This window comes from Lepidochelys kempii, chromosome 26 (genome assembly GCF_965140265.1).
Source record: "Lepidochelys kempii isolate rLepKem1 chromosome 26, rLepKem1.hap2, whole genome shotgun sequence".
NCBI classification, from domain to species: domain Eukaryota; kingdom Metazoa; phylum Chordata; order Testudines; family Cheloniidae; genus Lepidochelys; species Lepidochelys kempii.
The window spans coordinates 9,166,944-9,182,751 of NC_133281.1; the positions used below are offsets into that span (position 1 = coordinate 9,166,944).

The 15,808-nt window shown below is 43.5% G+C and overlaps 1 protein-coding gene across 6 annotated transcripts in view; it reads right to left on the reverse strand.

Annotated features, from left to right (window-relative positions):
- Nucleotides 1-15,808, reverse strand: part of LRRTM4 (leucine rich repeat transmembrane neuronal 4) — a 405,463-nt gene that overhangs the window by 294,390 nt on the left and 95,265 nt on the right. The gene's annotated exons all lie outside the window — the stretch shown is intronic.

The window sequence follows — 15,808 nt, forward strand, 5'->3', positions numbered from 1 at the left end:
TCCCGTCAGAAAAACGTGACTCAGATAAATAAAAATGGGTAAGTATTATATCACCTTTTGGGACAAAATAACGACAGCATTCCCTGCTGATTGACAGGTTCAGATAAAATCCTTTCAGACTGTGTACTTAATACATATTTCCAGTAGCTTTAGAGCAACAGATGCTTGGGTCGGGTGGCCTCTGGACCCAGCGTGCCACATTCTCATTCCCATTATGGAAGGTTACTACCAATTTGCATTGAAATATCATCCGAGTAGTATACAATCTTTAAGGCTCAACTGTGCAACTCTTGCTAACCACTGAAGACCATTCAGCGCCTTGTGAGAACCAAAGTTCACCACTGTCATTAAAATGTCTAACTATTGGGCCCTGGGTAAACTGAGGGACAAAGGACAATTCCTTTCAAAGTAGCCTCCATTCTTGTGTGTGAGACAAAGTTCCTCCTCGGCCTTGGTGGGTCCTGCGCTTCTTGGTGGATTTGCTTGCCTCAGAGATTCAAGGCAGCCCTCAGTTTGGCCGCTCTTGCAAGTGGCTCAAACCTGCCGTCCACTCAGCTAACCTCATCACTGGCCAGCATGGGAGAAACGGAGAACAATCCCCGCAGTCTCTGTGCCCCACCTAGTGGGTCGGGGACAGGGCAGATCCCTTTCCTATTTAGACCTTCCCTTCTGGTGTTTCTCACAGACCAGGTCACCTCCTCCTGTGTCCGATCAGGAGTTGGGGGGATGGGGGGGGGAACCTGGGCCCACCCTCTACATCGGGTTCCAGCCCAGGGCCCTGTGGATAGCAGCTGTCCACAATGTTCCCTGTATCAGCTGCGTGACAGGTACAACTCCCTGGGCTACTTCCCCATGGCCTTCCCCCCAGCACCTTCTTTATCTTCACTGCAGGATCTTCCTCCTGAAGCCTGATCAAGCTCGAACTCTTCACTCCTCCAGCAGCATGCCTTCTCACTCGCTGCTCCTGGTGCGCCCCCCTACTAACTGATGGGAGGTCTTTTTTAAACCGGGTGTCCTAATTAGCCTGCCTGCCAAAATTGAATCTAGAAAGTTCTTAATTGGCTCCAGGTGTCTTGATTAGCTTGCCTGTCTTAATTGGTTCTGGCAGGTTCCCGATTGCTCTAGGGCAGCCCATGCTCTGGTCACTCAGGGAACAAAAACCTGTTCATCCAGTGGCCAATATATTTGCCTTCTACCAGACTCCTGCACCCCACTGGTCTGGGTCTGTCACATGTGCCTCATTATTTGAGCGGGGATCTGCCACCTCTCAGATGAATACCCTAACCACTGGATTATTTGTGTATTCTGATGTGCACCTCTCTCCATCTCGATTGTTGAATTCCACTTTAATTACATATTAATTGGGCCAGGTAAGTATGCCTCTATAGTCCACTGGTTAGGATGCTCACCTGAAAGGTGGCAGATCCCTGTTCAAATCCTCTCTTCTCAGCAGAGAGGGTAACTGAACCAGCGCCTGCTGTGTCCCAGGTGATTAACCAAATAACCTTCTGTGTTATAAGGAAGGCCTCTCTTCACACTCAGCAGGTTTGTGTGGAGTTAGGCATGCTCTGAGCACACCTACCTGATCAGGCCCAACAGGAAAGATCAGTGATCCTGTGCCTATCTTCCCCTGGTCTGAGGATCACAGTTGGGGCTCTCAGGGCCTACACTGACAATAGCTAGGATTAGCCCCTTTAAAGCACCCCAAACTCTTTTGGATTCCCTTTCTCCTAGTCCTTGTCACAATCCAGCTCGTCCTGAATATGGCTGAATGATGAATTTTCAAAGAGAAGAATAAAGCAGGGTGGTTTTTTTTTTAATACAACTTTTAGATGTATCTATTTTTTCCCGAAAAATCCTTCATTCTTCTTCTGAAAGCCCTGCCAAACTTAGGCGCTATTTCTGGGTAGCAATTAGCAGAAGAATCAGTCCCAAAAATACTGCAGTTACCAAGCAGCATAGATTAAGGGAAGAAAAAAAATCCAATGCGGTAGCCCCCTGGCATGTGATATGCTTTTGGAACATGAGCAGGATCTCACGCCACACGCTGTGCTTTAATTTGACAATTCGGTGGTACACTTTTAATTGCCTGCTTTTTTCCCTTTGCACCACAATTGTATCTTGCCATGTCCCTGGAACGGTCTGATTCCCTGAGTGTTAATCGATCACTTACACCTGACCGGGTGGCCATGAAATGTCTTTCCTTTCTAAGGTCAGGTGCTGCTATGAGTGAGCATGTTGCAGAGTGAGCATGACTCTGCCCTCAGTTAGATGGGCACGAATGTTTTTCACTCCATAAGAGAATAAAATAAATAATATCTAGGTCTTATACAGCACTTTCAATCAGTAGATCTCAAAGCACTTTACAGAGGAAGTCAGTATCATTATCCTCTTTTTACAGATGGGGAAACTGAGGCACAGAGCAGTCAAGTGACTTGCCCAAGGTCACCTGGTAGGCCAGTGACAGAAACGGGAATAGAACCCCAGGTCTCCTAAATTTTAGTCCAGAGCTCTATCCACAGTGTCTCCCTAAACGAATGATATTCCATCCTGATTTACATTCATAGAGTCATAGAATCATAGAATACCAGGGTTGGAAGGGACCTCAGGAGGTCATCTAGTCCCACCCACTGCTCAAAGCAGGACCAATCCCCAGCTAAATCATCCCAGCCAGGGCTTTGCCAAGCCTGACCTTAAAAACTTCTCAGGAAGGAGATTCCACCGCCTCCCTGGGTAACGCATTCCAGTGTTTCACCACCCTCCTAGTGAAAAAGTTTTTCCTAATATCCAACCTAAACCTCCCCCACTTGCAACATTACTGAGAGAGAGAGCGCGCAGAATTTGGCCCTGATGGCCTATGTGAATGCTATATGACAAATGGAGCAGCTGACTGAAGTTCTGTGATTACCTGTGGTGACGCCGAGTTGAACAGCATGCATGACCTTACAAAGGGCCTGATTCTGCAGTCCCAATGTGAGCAAAACTGCTTTTGCGTCAGTGTCTTTGATATACCTGCTTTATATTGGGTTGGATTGCTCAGCATGAGTTAAAATGGCGAATGCACATAGGGGGCCGGTATCAGAATGCCACACAGACTGAAACACCATAATCCCCACCCCCCCATCACACTTCCTGTATTCAGTACCCATGGCATTAATAGTCAAGACACAAGTGCACAATCCTCCAAACCTACACTCCTAAAGCCTGACCCAAAGTCTGTTGAGGTCAGTGCAAGGACTCCTACGGACTTCAGTGAATTCTGGATCAGGCCCAAAGTCACAAAAACAAAAGAAAGTGATCACCCAAGTAAATTTAGGGCTAAATTTTGTCTTTTTTTCAGCACTGCTCACAACAAGGGACGATGCTTAAGATGCACCACCACAGGGCAAGTGCTAAGAGGCTCTGGAACCCTGAGACGCTCCTGTGAATCACAATTGCCTCTGATACCTCTCTGCCCGTTTATGCCTGCAGTAAATTGCTCCCCACAAGCACTGGGTATGCTACTCTGGCAAATAAGGAGTGGGGGCAAAGGATCGGCCCAATCCCTGCCTCAGTTGCCCCAGAAAGGGAGTAAGCAAGACCCAAGAACCAGGTATCCCATTTAGGGGTTTAAAAGAAGGTCTATTCCCTCACACGGGCACACAGCCTGACTCATCTTGTAATGAAGGCAAGTCAGCGACAGGGCCATTACTGGGAACCATAAGTCCTGACTCATAATATTCATTTCTAACCATCATACTACATCGCTTCCCAATAAACAACATAGACCATGAACACATAAACATTATAGAATCAGATTCTGCAGACTCATGTTACTGACTGTATTGAAGACCAGCTCAGATGAATTGCCCCACTTGAACAATAATCATGCAAGAGTGACAGTTAAGGCAATTTCCCACAATACTCTTGAAAGACGGTATGATATTAAATGTGTGTATTACTGTGGGCCAGGATTGCACTAACTTCTCTATGGAGGACTCGAGATAAATATTGCAACCCCATACAGTGTATATGTTCCATTGTTTTAAATGAATATAGGATTGAGTTCTACTCTATGGGGGAGGGCTACCATAGCTCCCCAGGAACTAAGAACAATGGGTAGCGATTAAGGTAAATCAGCCAGGTTCTAACACCCCCAGAGAAGTACCACCGCATGTGTAGATTCACATACACTAGTTCACACTGGATTCTCCAAAGACCAACAGACAAAGAAAGGTCTTTTGGGTAAATAGCCTGAGTTTAAATTGATTTGGGGTCTTCTTTCTAATCTAGCAAATGGACAGGACCTTCTGTCCAAGGGGGGCCCCATCCTTAGGGAAGGGTGGGAAGGACTGACACTGAGAAGACCCATTGTTGGAGCTAGGAAGATCTCTGGTGAGCATATTTGCAGGCGTTTTGGTTCTTTTATTGTTTTTAACATATTTTCTCTGTAATGCTTTTAGTTTAAGAATAAATGTGCTTGCTTAGAAAGAACATTGCGGTAACTTAACTGTGGGCCATTACCTGTTCCTAGCCTTCAAACTGAAGGCAAATCAGAGACTCTGGCCTGTTTAGGTGCTCTGTCTTGCTGGGGATATCACAGTGTAAGGAGGGAACTTGTGCACCCTAGAAAAATCCCAATCAAGAGGGAGAGAGAGACATCTCCACTCAAGAAAGGTGATGGCTGGGGAGCCAGAAGCCTGAGAGTGGGTGTCTTTGTTGGGCCATGGAGGGGGAACAGAGCTGCAGTTGCCCTGAACTGCGACAGCAAGAAGTTTTGTTCTAGACATGGAAAAAAGGAGTAGTCCATCCATGAACAGACCCTTGAGACAACCCTCCAGGAAAAAAGTAACGAGGTTTAGAAAAGCTCTCTCTCCCTACAGACTAGCAGACAGAGTTCTGATGTGCTGCATGCATTTCATGTTGACAAGTAAAATGGGTAATGGAACACAGGGCTCCTGCCTCTGTTCAGCAGAGAGTATAAAGAAACGGTTAGTGCTCCTTGTGATTAATGGATACTTCTCAGCCATTTTTAGTAGCAGGGATTTCTGCAGAGGTGTGTCTTCAGCTGATCAGCGAGAAATGCACGGTCATGCTCTACTAAGTAGGGGTTAGGTAGTTCACTAAAGTGAGCTGTGTGAGAGATTCAGTTAATGGGGCCTGATTTACAGAGATGCTGAACACTTGCAGCTCTCACTGCCTGCAAGAAGAGTCTGGCTCTTCTAGAAATCAATCCCATTACTATATTCTATCCAAGGCACGTGCTTATTTTGATATGCTAACTAAAGGCTCAATTCAGTGACTGTACAAACATATGGAAGTACTCCAGTTGATTTCCTTCCTGTTCAGAGGTCCACCCACATGGAGAACCTCGCAGGATTGGGGCCTAGGAAATAAGAAAAGAAAAGAAAAGAAAAGAAAAGAAAAGAAAAGAAAAGAAAAGAAAAGAAAAGAAAAGACCTTGCACTTCCACAGCATCATCCATTTTAGTATCTCAAAGTTTTCAAAGAATTAACTGAAAATTCTTAAGTTAACACTGCTTGTTTCGAGATGTATAAACTGAGGGACAGGGGGTGTTCAGTGATTTACCCAGAGTCACACAACTCGTCAAGAAGCCACTAAATTAATGGCATTACTCCAGGAATAAAAGAACAGCTCCATAATAACAACTCCCCATTCAGTCTATTGTGTAGACATCCCACCAGTTCATCTGCTGTTCAAATCTCAAGGAAAAAAAGATGGGCTTTGCAGAATTGTGAAGCGAAATACTTGAAACCTGATTCCTGTTCTAACCCCTAGACTGTGCTGTCAAATTAAAAGACATTTATTTGTGTTAGGTACCTTCCCATTATTTCAGCCTGTCCAAAATCCTCTTAAATAAAGGAAGAGTTCTCTACACGATTACCAAAGTGCCCATTCAAACTAATCTACAGGTGAAAATTGGTACCTGCACTTCAGATAATAAGAAAAAATTAACTAAGTGGACATGACATGTCGGGGGTGATGCTATATACTCATTATGTGTAGAAGTGTCGAATGAAGCACTCAGCTTTTCCCAAGATCAGGCCCTAAGTGCACTGGGACCATTTCTAAAAGTAAGCCAGGAGCCCGAGAGGAATTTAGCCTACTTTTGAGTTATCAGGAGACGTAGGTGACAGGCTAGGAGACTTTAGGGGGACTGAAACAGAGTCAATAGCCAGGATTCCAAGACTAGCCAATCTTTAGATGCTTTTTGAGAACCGAGAATGCTGTTAATAACCAGATGTGACTCTGTGGCACATTTGACTACATGCTTATTTTACAGCCACTGCTCGAGGCAACATCTAACAACGGGGTTATTTTCCATTAAGTATAACACTAAGATGAAATATCTAAGCAAAAAATTCTCAGGACAAATAATATCTCTTCTAAAGAAACTTTTTAAGATGTGTTTTGGGATAAGTACCTTGTTTCACTGTTACTAATTTGTATGGATATGAGTGAGAAAGAGAACATTTTCACCAAAAACTTCAATTAAAAAATTAGACTGTCTTGTATACATTTGTACACAGGGGACCTAAACCTGGATGGGGCCTTTGGATGCTACCACAATATAAATGATTTTCAACAACAACATCATCAGTTATAATAATAGAAGTACGGTAAACGATATGCTAACCTTGTTGTCTTGTTTGAGATCTTAAAATATCACGGGTTAATAGTTAGCCACCATTTGCATTATGAATAGCGGCATATCTAAGAAAATATTTCAACATTAATGGCTCCAAAGAGCAAAAGAAATTTTCTAAACAGATTCACAGGCACAAAATCATCTTAGCTCTTCTGAGTTACAGAGATGTTTGTATGCAAAGGTCTGCACAAAGCCCCTGAACAGTCCACATGCCCAGCAGTTGAGCAATTAGAAGAGATCACTGCTGGTATTAGAACTGAAGTCTCCATTTTTTCAGAGAACTGAAACCACTTCAGATCAGCCTCCCATCTGCTATAGTTAATCCAGAGAATTATTTCAAAACTTGGAAGTGTAGGGTAAATGAAAGCCACAAAGTGCTTTTCAGCACCATTAACTAGAATTAGCCCAGTCAAGCCACTGCACATTGGCTGCTTATATTTTTCATATATAAATGGGGGTGGACAAGGGGAGAGGATGCTTGGAACACAGCAAGGAGTATAATTTTAGTTGTTTTTCTGTAAAAAGGAACAAACAAACCAACACCCTAGAATTAATTCTGAGAGATGGTATTTTAGGCCATGTTGCTGTGCATGAACCAAAGTGCAGCAAGTTCCTCTAAAAATAAATATTTGCAGAAGAGATTAAAAGAACAAAAAAGAAAAGTTGGAGGTGTGATGAGATGACTAATGGTTCTAAATTTAAGCCAGCAGCTTATCGCCTGGTTTCTTCATCTAGATGACTGCTAAATTGTAAGTGGGTTTATGTAACTAACATTGCTTTAGATTTTACAGGCCGATGCTCAGTAATCTGTCGCCTCTCAAGGGTCTGTTTTGCTTTATGCCTTTTAGTTGCTGATTTTTTGTTGTTGTTATCACCGACAAACAGAATCATTGACAGTACAAATTATTCTCTCACATCCGTATTAAAGGGGACCTGATTCAAAGCCATAGATGTCAATGTAAAGATGTCTTCAGTGGGGTTTGGAGCTGGCTCTCAGAGCCCAATCTAAAGCCAATTAAACCGTGAAAGTAATGCACATTGGAAAACAGTCTCAACTATACATACAAAATGATGGGGTCTAAGTGAGCGGTTACCACTCAAGAAAGAGCTCAGTTGGACTAGATGACCTCTTGAGGTCCCTTCCAACCCTGATATTCTATGATTCACGATGCAAAGTTCTCCAAAAACATCTGCTCAGTGTGCAGCAGCAGTTAAAAAAGCTAATGGACTGTTAGGAAGCATTAGGAAAGGGACAGATAAGACATAAAATTTCATAATGCTTCTATATAAATCCATGGTATGCCCACAACTTGAATATGGCATACAGATCTGGTTGCCCCATTGCAAAAAAGATATATTGGAACTGGAAGAGTTACACGGAATGACAACAAAAATGATGGAACAGCTTCCACATGAGGCAAGATTGAAAAGACTGGCACTTTTCACCTTGGAAAAGAGATGACTAAGGGGGAATATGAAAGAGGTCTATAAAATCTTGACTAGTGTGGAGCAACTGAATAGGAAAATGTTATGTACTCCTTCACATAAGATGAGAACTAGGGGCTACCTAATGAAATTAACAGGCAGCAAGTTTAAAATAAACAAAGAGAAGTACTTCTTCATATAGTGCACAGTCAACCTGTGGAACTCTTTGCCAGGGGATGTTGTGAAGGTCAAAACTTAAACAAGGTTCCAAAAAAGAACTAGATCAATTCATGGCGGATAGATCCATCAATGAATATTAGCCAGGATGGGCAGGGATGTAACGCCATGCTCTGAGTGATCCTAGCCTCCCTTTGCCAGAAGATGAGAGGGTGGACAGCAGAGGATGGATCACTCTATAAATTTCCCTGTTCTGTTCATTCCCTCTGAAGCACCTGGTATTGGCCACTGTCAGAAGACAGGATACTGGGCTAGATGGACAAGTGGTCTGAACCAGTCTGGCCATTCTTATGTTCTTATGAAAGACTTTCCCTTGAATTCAGGTCCTAAAAGAAAGGGTGGTGAATACGGCATATGAGGGGATACAGCTGTGCTTGGGTAGTGCTGGTGATGAAGTGCAGTAGGCAGATATTTGTGGTTGGGGCTGTGTGCTACTAACACTTGTATCTATGATTTCCAATGAACTAACCCTGTTTGACTCACATTTCCCCAGGCAGGGTCTGATCCAAAGCCCATTGCAGTACGCACACACACATATATAATGGGGAAAAAGGAGTATGGCGTAAGTAGTGGCAGCCCTACTGATTGATTTTATGGGCTATTTCATAGACCTTAAGGTCAGAAGGGACCATTATGATCATGTAGTCTAACTAGGGCTCTCACCACAACTGTGTTTTGTACTGTCACAATACTGATAATCACGCTCTTAAGTCAATGGGACTTCTCATGTGCTTAGGGGTAATACGCATGTACTTCAGTGCTTCTATTTTACGCTGTACAGGTTCTTGTACCACCCTCATCACCATCGTATCTGAGCACCTTCCAGCAGTGCATTAAGCAACATGACTAGCATCTGTCATGTGTGGTTCTTTCTCCCTCTCCCCAGGGGGAGAATTGGATAGTGTAGTATTTTGTTTTGGAAGATTTTTTTTAAAAAATGCACCCATTGTTCTCCGTGTGTGTGTTGCATTTATAGTTAGATAGTCTGGTTTTGCGGGGCAGGTACCAGCTTTTTCTTCCATTTGTACAGCACCTAGCTCAAAGGGGTCCTGGTCCTGACTGAGGCTCCTAGATACTACCACAGTGTGAATAAACTGATGATAATAAATGTTAGAGCAGGCACATCAAAGAAATGCACCTGGCACTTAGAGCAGATGGTGAAGAAGTTTCCACTGGTCCTTGGTTCCTGTGGGAGTTTGTTGCACAATCGTGGACCGGCCCCTGAGAAAGCGGTCTCCTGCCCAGATGGCTTTATCTGCATAATACAACTTTGCAGAATCAGACCCAGAGTACTTACAATTTGAAGGATCAAGCCCGTACTCCTCAGGCAGTTCCAATGGAAACCAATATGCTCAACATATCAACGTTTCAAAATCCAGCCCTATGGGATATTTGCATTTGCAGTTCTGACAGCCCCCAGAATTCTGCAATGTTTGCATTTTCACTCGTTCACAGAAAAAATACTGCACTTTGGAGTGTATCACATACCTTGGAGAAATTAAACAAGGCATTGACATGACAGAAATATAAAGATCTTTGCGAGTAGCAACATGCTACATATACCACCCCAAATTGGACATTATATAACCCGTCAGACGCCAACAATGAAAATGAATTACAGCACACAGGGAAGCCAAGTTAATGCACAGGTGCTCATTAGTGTGTTGCAAGAGATGTGAAATGCCTTCAAAAGCCAGTGGAAAACAATGGGACGCTGGCTAGTTCTTGGAATTAGCAAATGGATACAAAGTCATTCAGTTGTAAGTTACCTGATTGAATTTGAAACGACAGATAATGTCTAGTAATGACTGAAAAGTGCTGTCATCCAAACAGCCTATTGCAAAATAAGAGGGGGGTCTTTTTCCCCGATCCTAAGGGACAAGTAGCCACCACAGAGTTAGCACTATTTGGCATCCTTGTTGGCCACCTCAGTAGCAAGACCAAGGGAAAGAGAAGGAGGGAACTCAACTGGGGTTGGGCTTGGGGTTTAGCTTGCTGGACAGGGCAAAATGAGGAACATCCACAGAGCTGTAAATCCAGTGCCTTACCTGAATCCTGAAAGCAAAGCAACAGCATCTTTGCTGGAATATTAAACTAAAGCAAACTAGATCAGTGCTTAGCCCTTGCCTGTTAATTTTCTCGGCATCCAAGCTCTCAGCACCCCATGTCAAGAAGAAAGACATGTCAAAAATGGGCTGAAATACAGATCCAAGTTAAAATCCTGGGTTTGTCTTTGAGTAGCTATCGAGTAGCCTGCTGTCTGGTCTCAATCAAAACTTCCATCCTTGGCTATGGTCTGGTCAGGACATTGCTTTCACATTACATTGGGCCTGAAAAATAACACCATCAGAATTGCTGTTCTGAACCAGACCTGCAGCCCATCCAATCCAGTATTCTGTCTCTGCATTCAGCGCCAGCTGCTTCGGAAGAAGGGGCACGGGCAGTGGTTTGGACGAAGGACAGTCAAATTGGCTCCTTGCCATTTCCCTAATTCATCAGCTTCACTTTGAGGCTTTTTTGCCTGGTTTAACAACGTGCAGTATGCTGGTTGGCAACAAACAGAGCAGCAGCAGCGCAGACAGCTGAAATGTTTGATAGATTATCTGCCTGCTAGCTAGCTAGGAGCACCTATTAAACAGCATAAGCACCTGTAAGGACAGAGATATGTTTATCTCATTATTTTAAGGCAAGCCTTTTACACGGGGAAACACAATACAGACAGGTAAGAAGGGACTGGATTCCAAACATGGTGTAGGAAGTGGGGACTAGTGGGTAGCGGAGGGAAATGGAACTCAGGTCTATTTCTAGGCTCTGCGTGGGAGGGTTGTCTTGTAGTCAGAGGAGGAGTGACTCAGAAACAGGAATCCTGGGGACTATTACTGGTGCTGAGGAAAGGAATGTGATCTGCGGATTACAGCTGGAGTGACTGGGAGGCAAACACCTGGGTTCTATACCTGGCTCAGTAAGAGTGTGTTTTGTGGTTAAAGCCCAAGGATTGAGTTGTATTCCCAGGGGGTCTTGTGTTCAGAGCACAGGGCAGGACCCCCGAGGTCTGTTCCTGGCTTTGGGAAAGATGTGTAGTGATCAGACCAGGATGGATCAGAAGTCAGAACTCGTGTGTTCTATTTCTAGCTCTGCTACTGAGCTCACTATATGACCAATGGCAAATCACTTAATCCCCCTGCTACACATCCACCCTCTTCTTCAATCTGTAACAAAACGAATAATTACGCACGCTTCATAGGAATGGCACCAAAATCAAGTCATGTTTGATCCCCTGATGGCAGATGGAAAACAGTGTTTGTTCATATCATTATTACAACATGTGTATCATCGTCACCAGACAGGATTCCTGCCTCTTGCTCCACCAGCGATTTTAGCAATTTGCTCTGCAAATACCAACCAGCACAATGTTTGACAGTTCTCTCCTAAACATGCAAGAATTAAACAACAGCTTCCTTCTATCAGTGGATCTGTGAGGTACTTATTTACTTTAAGCGCTTGCCTCGGGGACATATTTTGAAAAGTAGAAAAATGAATAACCTGATTATCCTCACAAACAAATCCCTCGTTTTAGGTTCTCTCTGCCACAGGGCCTGACATCGCAGAGTTCATGGAGAAACAATAGAAAATGTCTTTAAAAGACTAGAAATGCTCCTCTTATCCATGCAGAATTCAGCAATAAACGAGATTGGGGTGCAGCCGGGGACCTCCTCCTATTCTTTCACACCTCATTCATTTGGTTTCTGGAACACCAGGAACATTCAGTGTTTCATAGCCCCATTAAATCTTTTTTTTCCCTAATCTCTGAAATGGGAAAACCAGGAGGCTATTTACCTTGGTAGATAAAATGCAGGAGCTGGTGAGTTTGCCAAATACACAGTAAGAGACATTCTCTTTCCTGAAGAGCTTACAGTCTAGAGAGACAAGACAAAGGGTGAGAGGTGAAAACAGTATCAATAGCAGTGAGCCTGTGGTGGCATGTGCTTCAGTGCTGGCTACCCGCCCAAGGAAGTACCCTGGGTCCCAGTTGGCTTGTACAACCGAGCTGACACCTGTGTTGCTGTGGCTTCTTTTGTGTTGATACTTGAGCTAGACAGGTTAAAGCTAGATCAGAGATTTCTACATATCACACCTCCCGACTGCAATTTAGACATAGCCCTAGCTTTTGGTTTTAGAATTAGAGATCCAGTCACCTTGCACGGAACATGTGCTAACACAAGGACCTTGGACAGGTCACTTCAACTCTCTATGCCTGTGTTTAAAATGGTGAGAATAATCTTTACCTTTCTCACAGGGGGCTGCCAGGGATGTGCATACAAGGAGCCCACCTGAGGGGGGCATACAGAATTGTGGGGGTTGGTGTTTTTCCGGTGCCCTGGTGTGAAGGGCAGGCAGGTAAGGTCATGGCTGTGTGACAGGAACCAGCACACTGCATGGGAGGGAAATAAGCAGCATCCCAGCACACAGTGTCTCCTGGGGCTTCCCCTTTGCAATCCGGCACAATCTAGTCCTTTAACATTTATAAAGGGCTGTGAGATCCTCCGATGAAAGGTGTTAAACAAGGACCAATCAGTGACAGAAGCTATGAGTGACATTGCAACCCCATGCAGTATCTTTGGGGACCATTGTATTAAATTTATGAATAGTTTGTGTATGATTGTGCTCTTCTCCATGCGGGGAAGGTTATCACGACTCCTCCAGGGACTTAAAACAGCAGGGGGTGATTAAGTCGGGTCTCAGACTACAAAAAACTCCAGAAAGGTACCATGCCCTAGGGTTATAGAGATTAAGTCTTTGGAAAACTCAGTTTGAACCAAACAAAGAAAGGGCTTTTGGTATAAAAAACTGAGCTTAAACTGATCTGTGGCCTTCCTTTCAATTCAGAAAATGGACAAGACTTTTGATCCTTTGGGGATGCCAACCTTTGCTGAAGGGTTGGAAAGCATTTGGCTTACCATGGCCTCATAGGTTTGAGTGGCGATTTATCGTACATTTAGTGTGTTGTAAATCCACTTTTTCTTTTATACGTTTTCTCTGTATGCTTTTGTCTATAAAATAAAAATGCTTGCTTTTGAAGAGCTGCATGGTAACTTATAATTGCTGGCATATCCTGGCCTTTGGAGAGCAAGCAAAATGCAGGTGCTGGCCTTTAGGCAGACTGGCTTATTGGGGATATCATAGTGCATAGTAGGGGGCTGTGTAGCCTTAAAAACACTAGTCAAAAAGGGAAAAGGAAACAGGTCCCTGTCCAGAGACAGGTGGAGGCCTCACAAGCGACTGGACACCCCTGGAGTGGACCAGAGTGGGAGAACAGGTGCAGTTAGCCTGAAACTCTGATAGATTATGGGTATCTGGAGACCCTACGATCAGGGTCTCATTATGCTAGGCACTGTATATACACAATCCCTGCCCTGAAGAATTGTTTTTTTTTCCCCTCTCTCTCTCTATATATATCAATATCTATACCTATCTATGTGAGTGTATATATATATATATAGAGAGAGAGAGAGAGAAACAAGACAAAAGGTGAGAGAAAGGAAGCATATTATCTGAGGCACACAGAACTTAAGTGATTTACCCAAGTTGGCACAGGGAGTCTGTGGCATAGCTGGGGAATTGAACCCTTACCTCCTCAATTCCAGTTCAGTTCCTTAACCATGAATTCATCGCTGCCCCCACTCCTCGGTATAAGCAGAACACTCAGAACCATTCCATGTATTCCATGACACATGGTTGTTTCCCAGGGGAACATTTCTAACAGAGGATGGCTGCTCCTCTTCTTTCTTTCTCCTTTATTTGGGAGAGCGGGAAGAAAGCGGTAGGGGATCTGACACATCATCGCCTGTAAAAATATGCTGCTAGCTATCTCTGCCTTGGTGCCTCATCCTCTGCTGTATCAGTCAATCACACCGGGCCAGATTCGGATCTCAGCTGTAACAGGTGTGAATATGGAGTGATTCCCTTTTAGTCCACTTATCAGTGAAATCAGAATCTGGCCCACGGAATAGCAGGGCAGTCCTCATTTTGGGAGAAGAGACAGATGCTGTCCAGAGGGCTACTAACAGATAGACTGATATGTATGCGTACAAATTACTACCTGTGCTCCTGAGGCAGATTCATAGGGTTTAATGAAGTTGTCATTGGCCAAGAACTTCCTTCAGGAAGTTAGGAAAAAAATGTAATTGACTAAAAATGTTAAAAAGAGGAACATGGGCAGGTAATCAAGTTCCCTCCGCACTAGACACACGACTGCTGAACAGATTCATTGCTAAATTGCATATGATGAGGGGTGGGGACCTGATTTAATCTCATCCACACAGGTTCATTTAAATGGCAAGACCTTTGGGCAGGGACCCTCTTTTAGTTATGTACGTGTTTATGCGGTGTCTAGCATAAACACATACATACCTAGTGCTCTGATCCCTGAATAGGACCTCTAGGCTCCCCCTTTACAAATAATAAGTAATAATGATAAAAGGGAAGTCTGGATTTACAGCAGAGGGACTCATATCAGAATCTAGCCCAGTGATTTTAGCTCAGGGTGAAATTCACCTCTACACACAACACAGAGACAGTCTACTGGGTCCAATCACTTTTCAATTTAATTCAGCTCTGAATTGACAGTGGCCAACAGCAGCTGCTTCAGAGGAAGGTGCAAGAAACCCTGCATTAGGCTGTTACAGAATATCCTATCCATAGGGAAAGTGTGTTCCCCAATCCCTATTATTAGTTAGGGATTGGATTTTGCCCTGAAGCATGAGGATTTATTTCCCTCCCAAGAATCTTGACATGCTTTTCAGTCCTTATTATTTTAACTCTGGGATGTTCTCATTACCCATATACAGTCATTTTTCTTTACACCCCCCAAGCTCTCCTGTCTCAATGAGTTCCAAAGGCTAATTAAAATAAAGCTTTTCTGTTTCTCATTTTTAAAATCTGCTGCTTTTTGATTTCATTCAATGTTCCCTTGTTCTTGGGTCTTAAGTGAGACCTAAGTGATGCATTACTATTGTACTGTCCCCCTGATCCAGGGAGTTATCCTTAATTGAGAACACTGAAAATGATGGACCATATCCTCAGCTGATGTATATTCTTCACCAGCTGAACATCTGGCTTAATATGGTAACGCCCGTTGGGAAAACTAGGTAATGAGAAAACTTAAATAGTCCATCATTATTTCACATTCTTTCAGCTTTATTCCATAAATCACATGTTGTAATTAACATACGGTAATTGCTAAATCACATGCATGACAGTGAAGTAAAATCCTTCCAGATGTAGAAAGCAGAAGTGACAGATTTAGGCCTAACAGAAGCTCACATTTTATTTATCCCTGAATAGGAGTGAATTTGTGTGCTGAACTGTAAACGATCAAATTAGGTGATTTCAAATACACCTCTGAACTCAAGGTACATAGAGTAGTTTCCATTTTCTCAGAAGCGATGGCTGCTATTTTACCAACAGATATTTTCTATTCCTCGCGTTCTGAGTTTT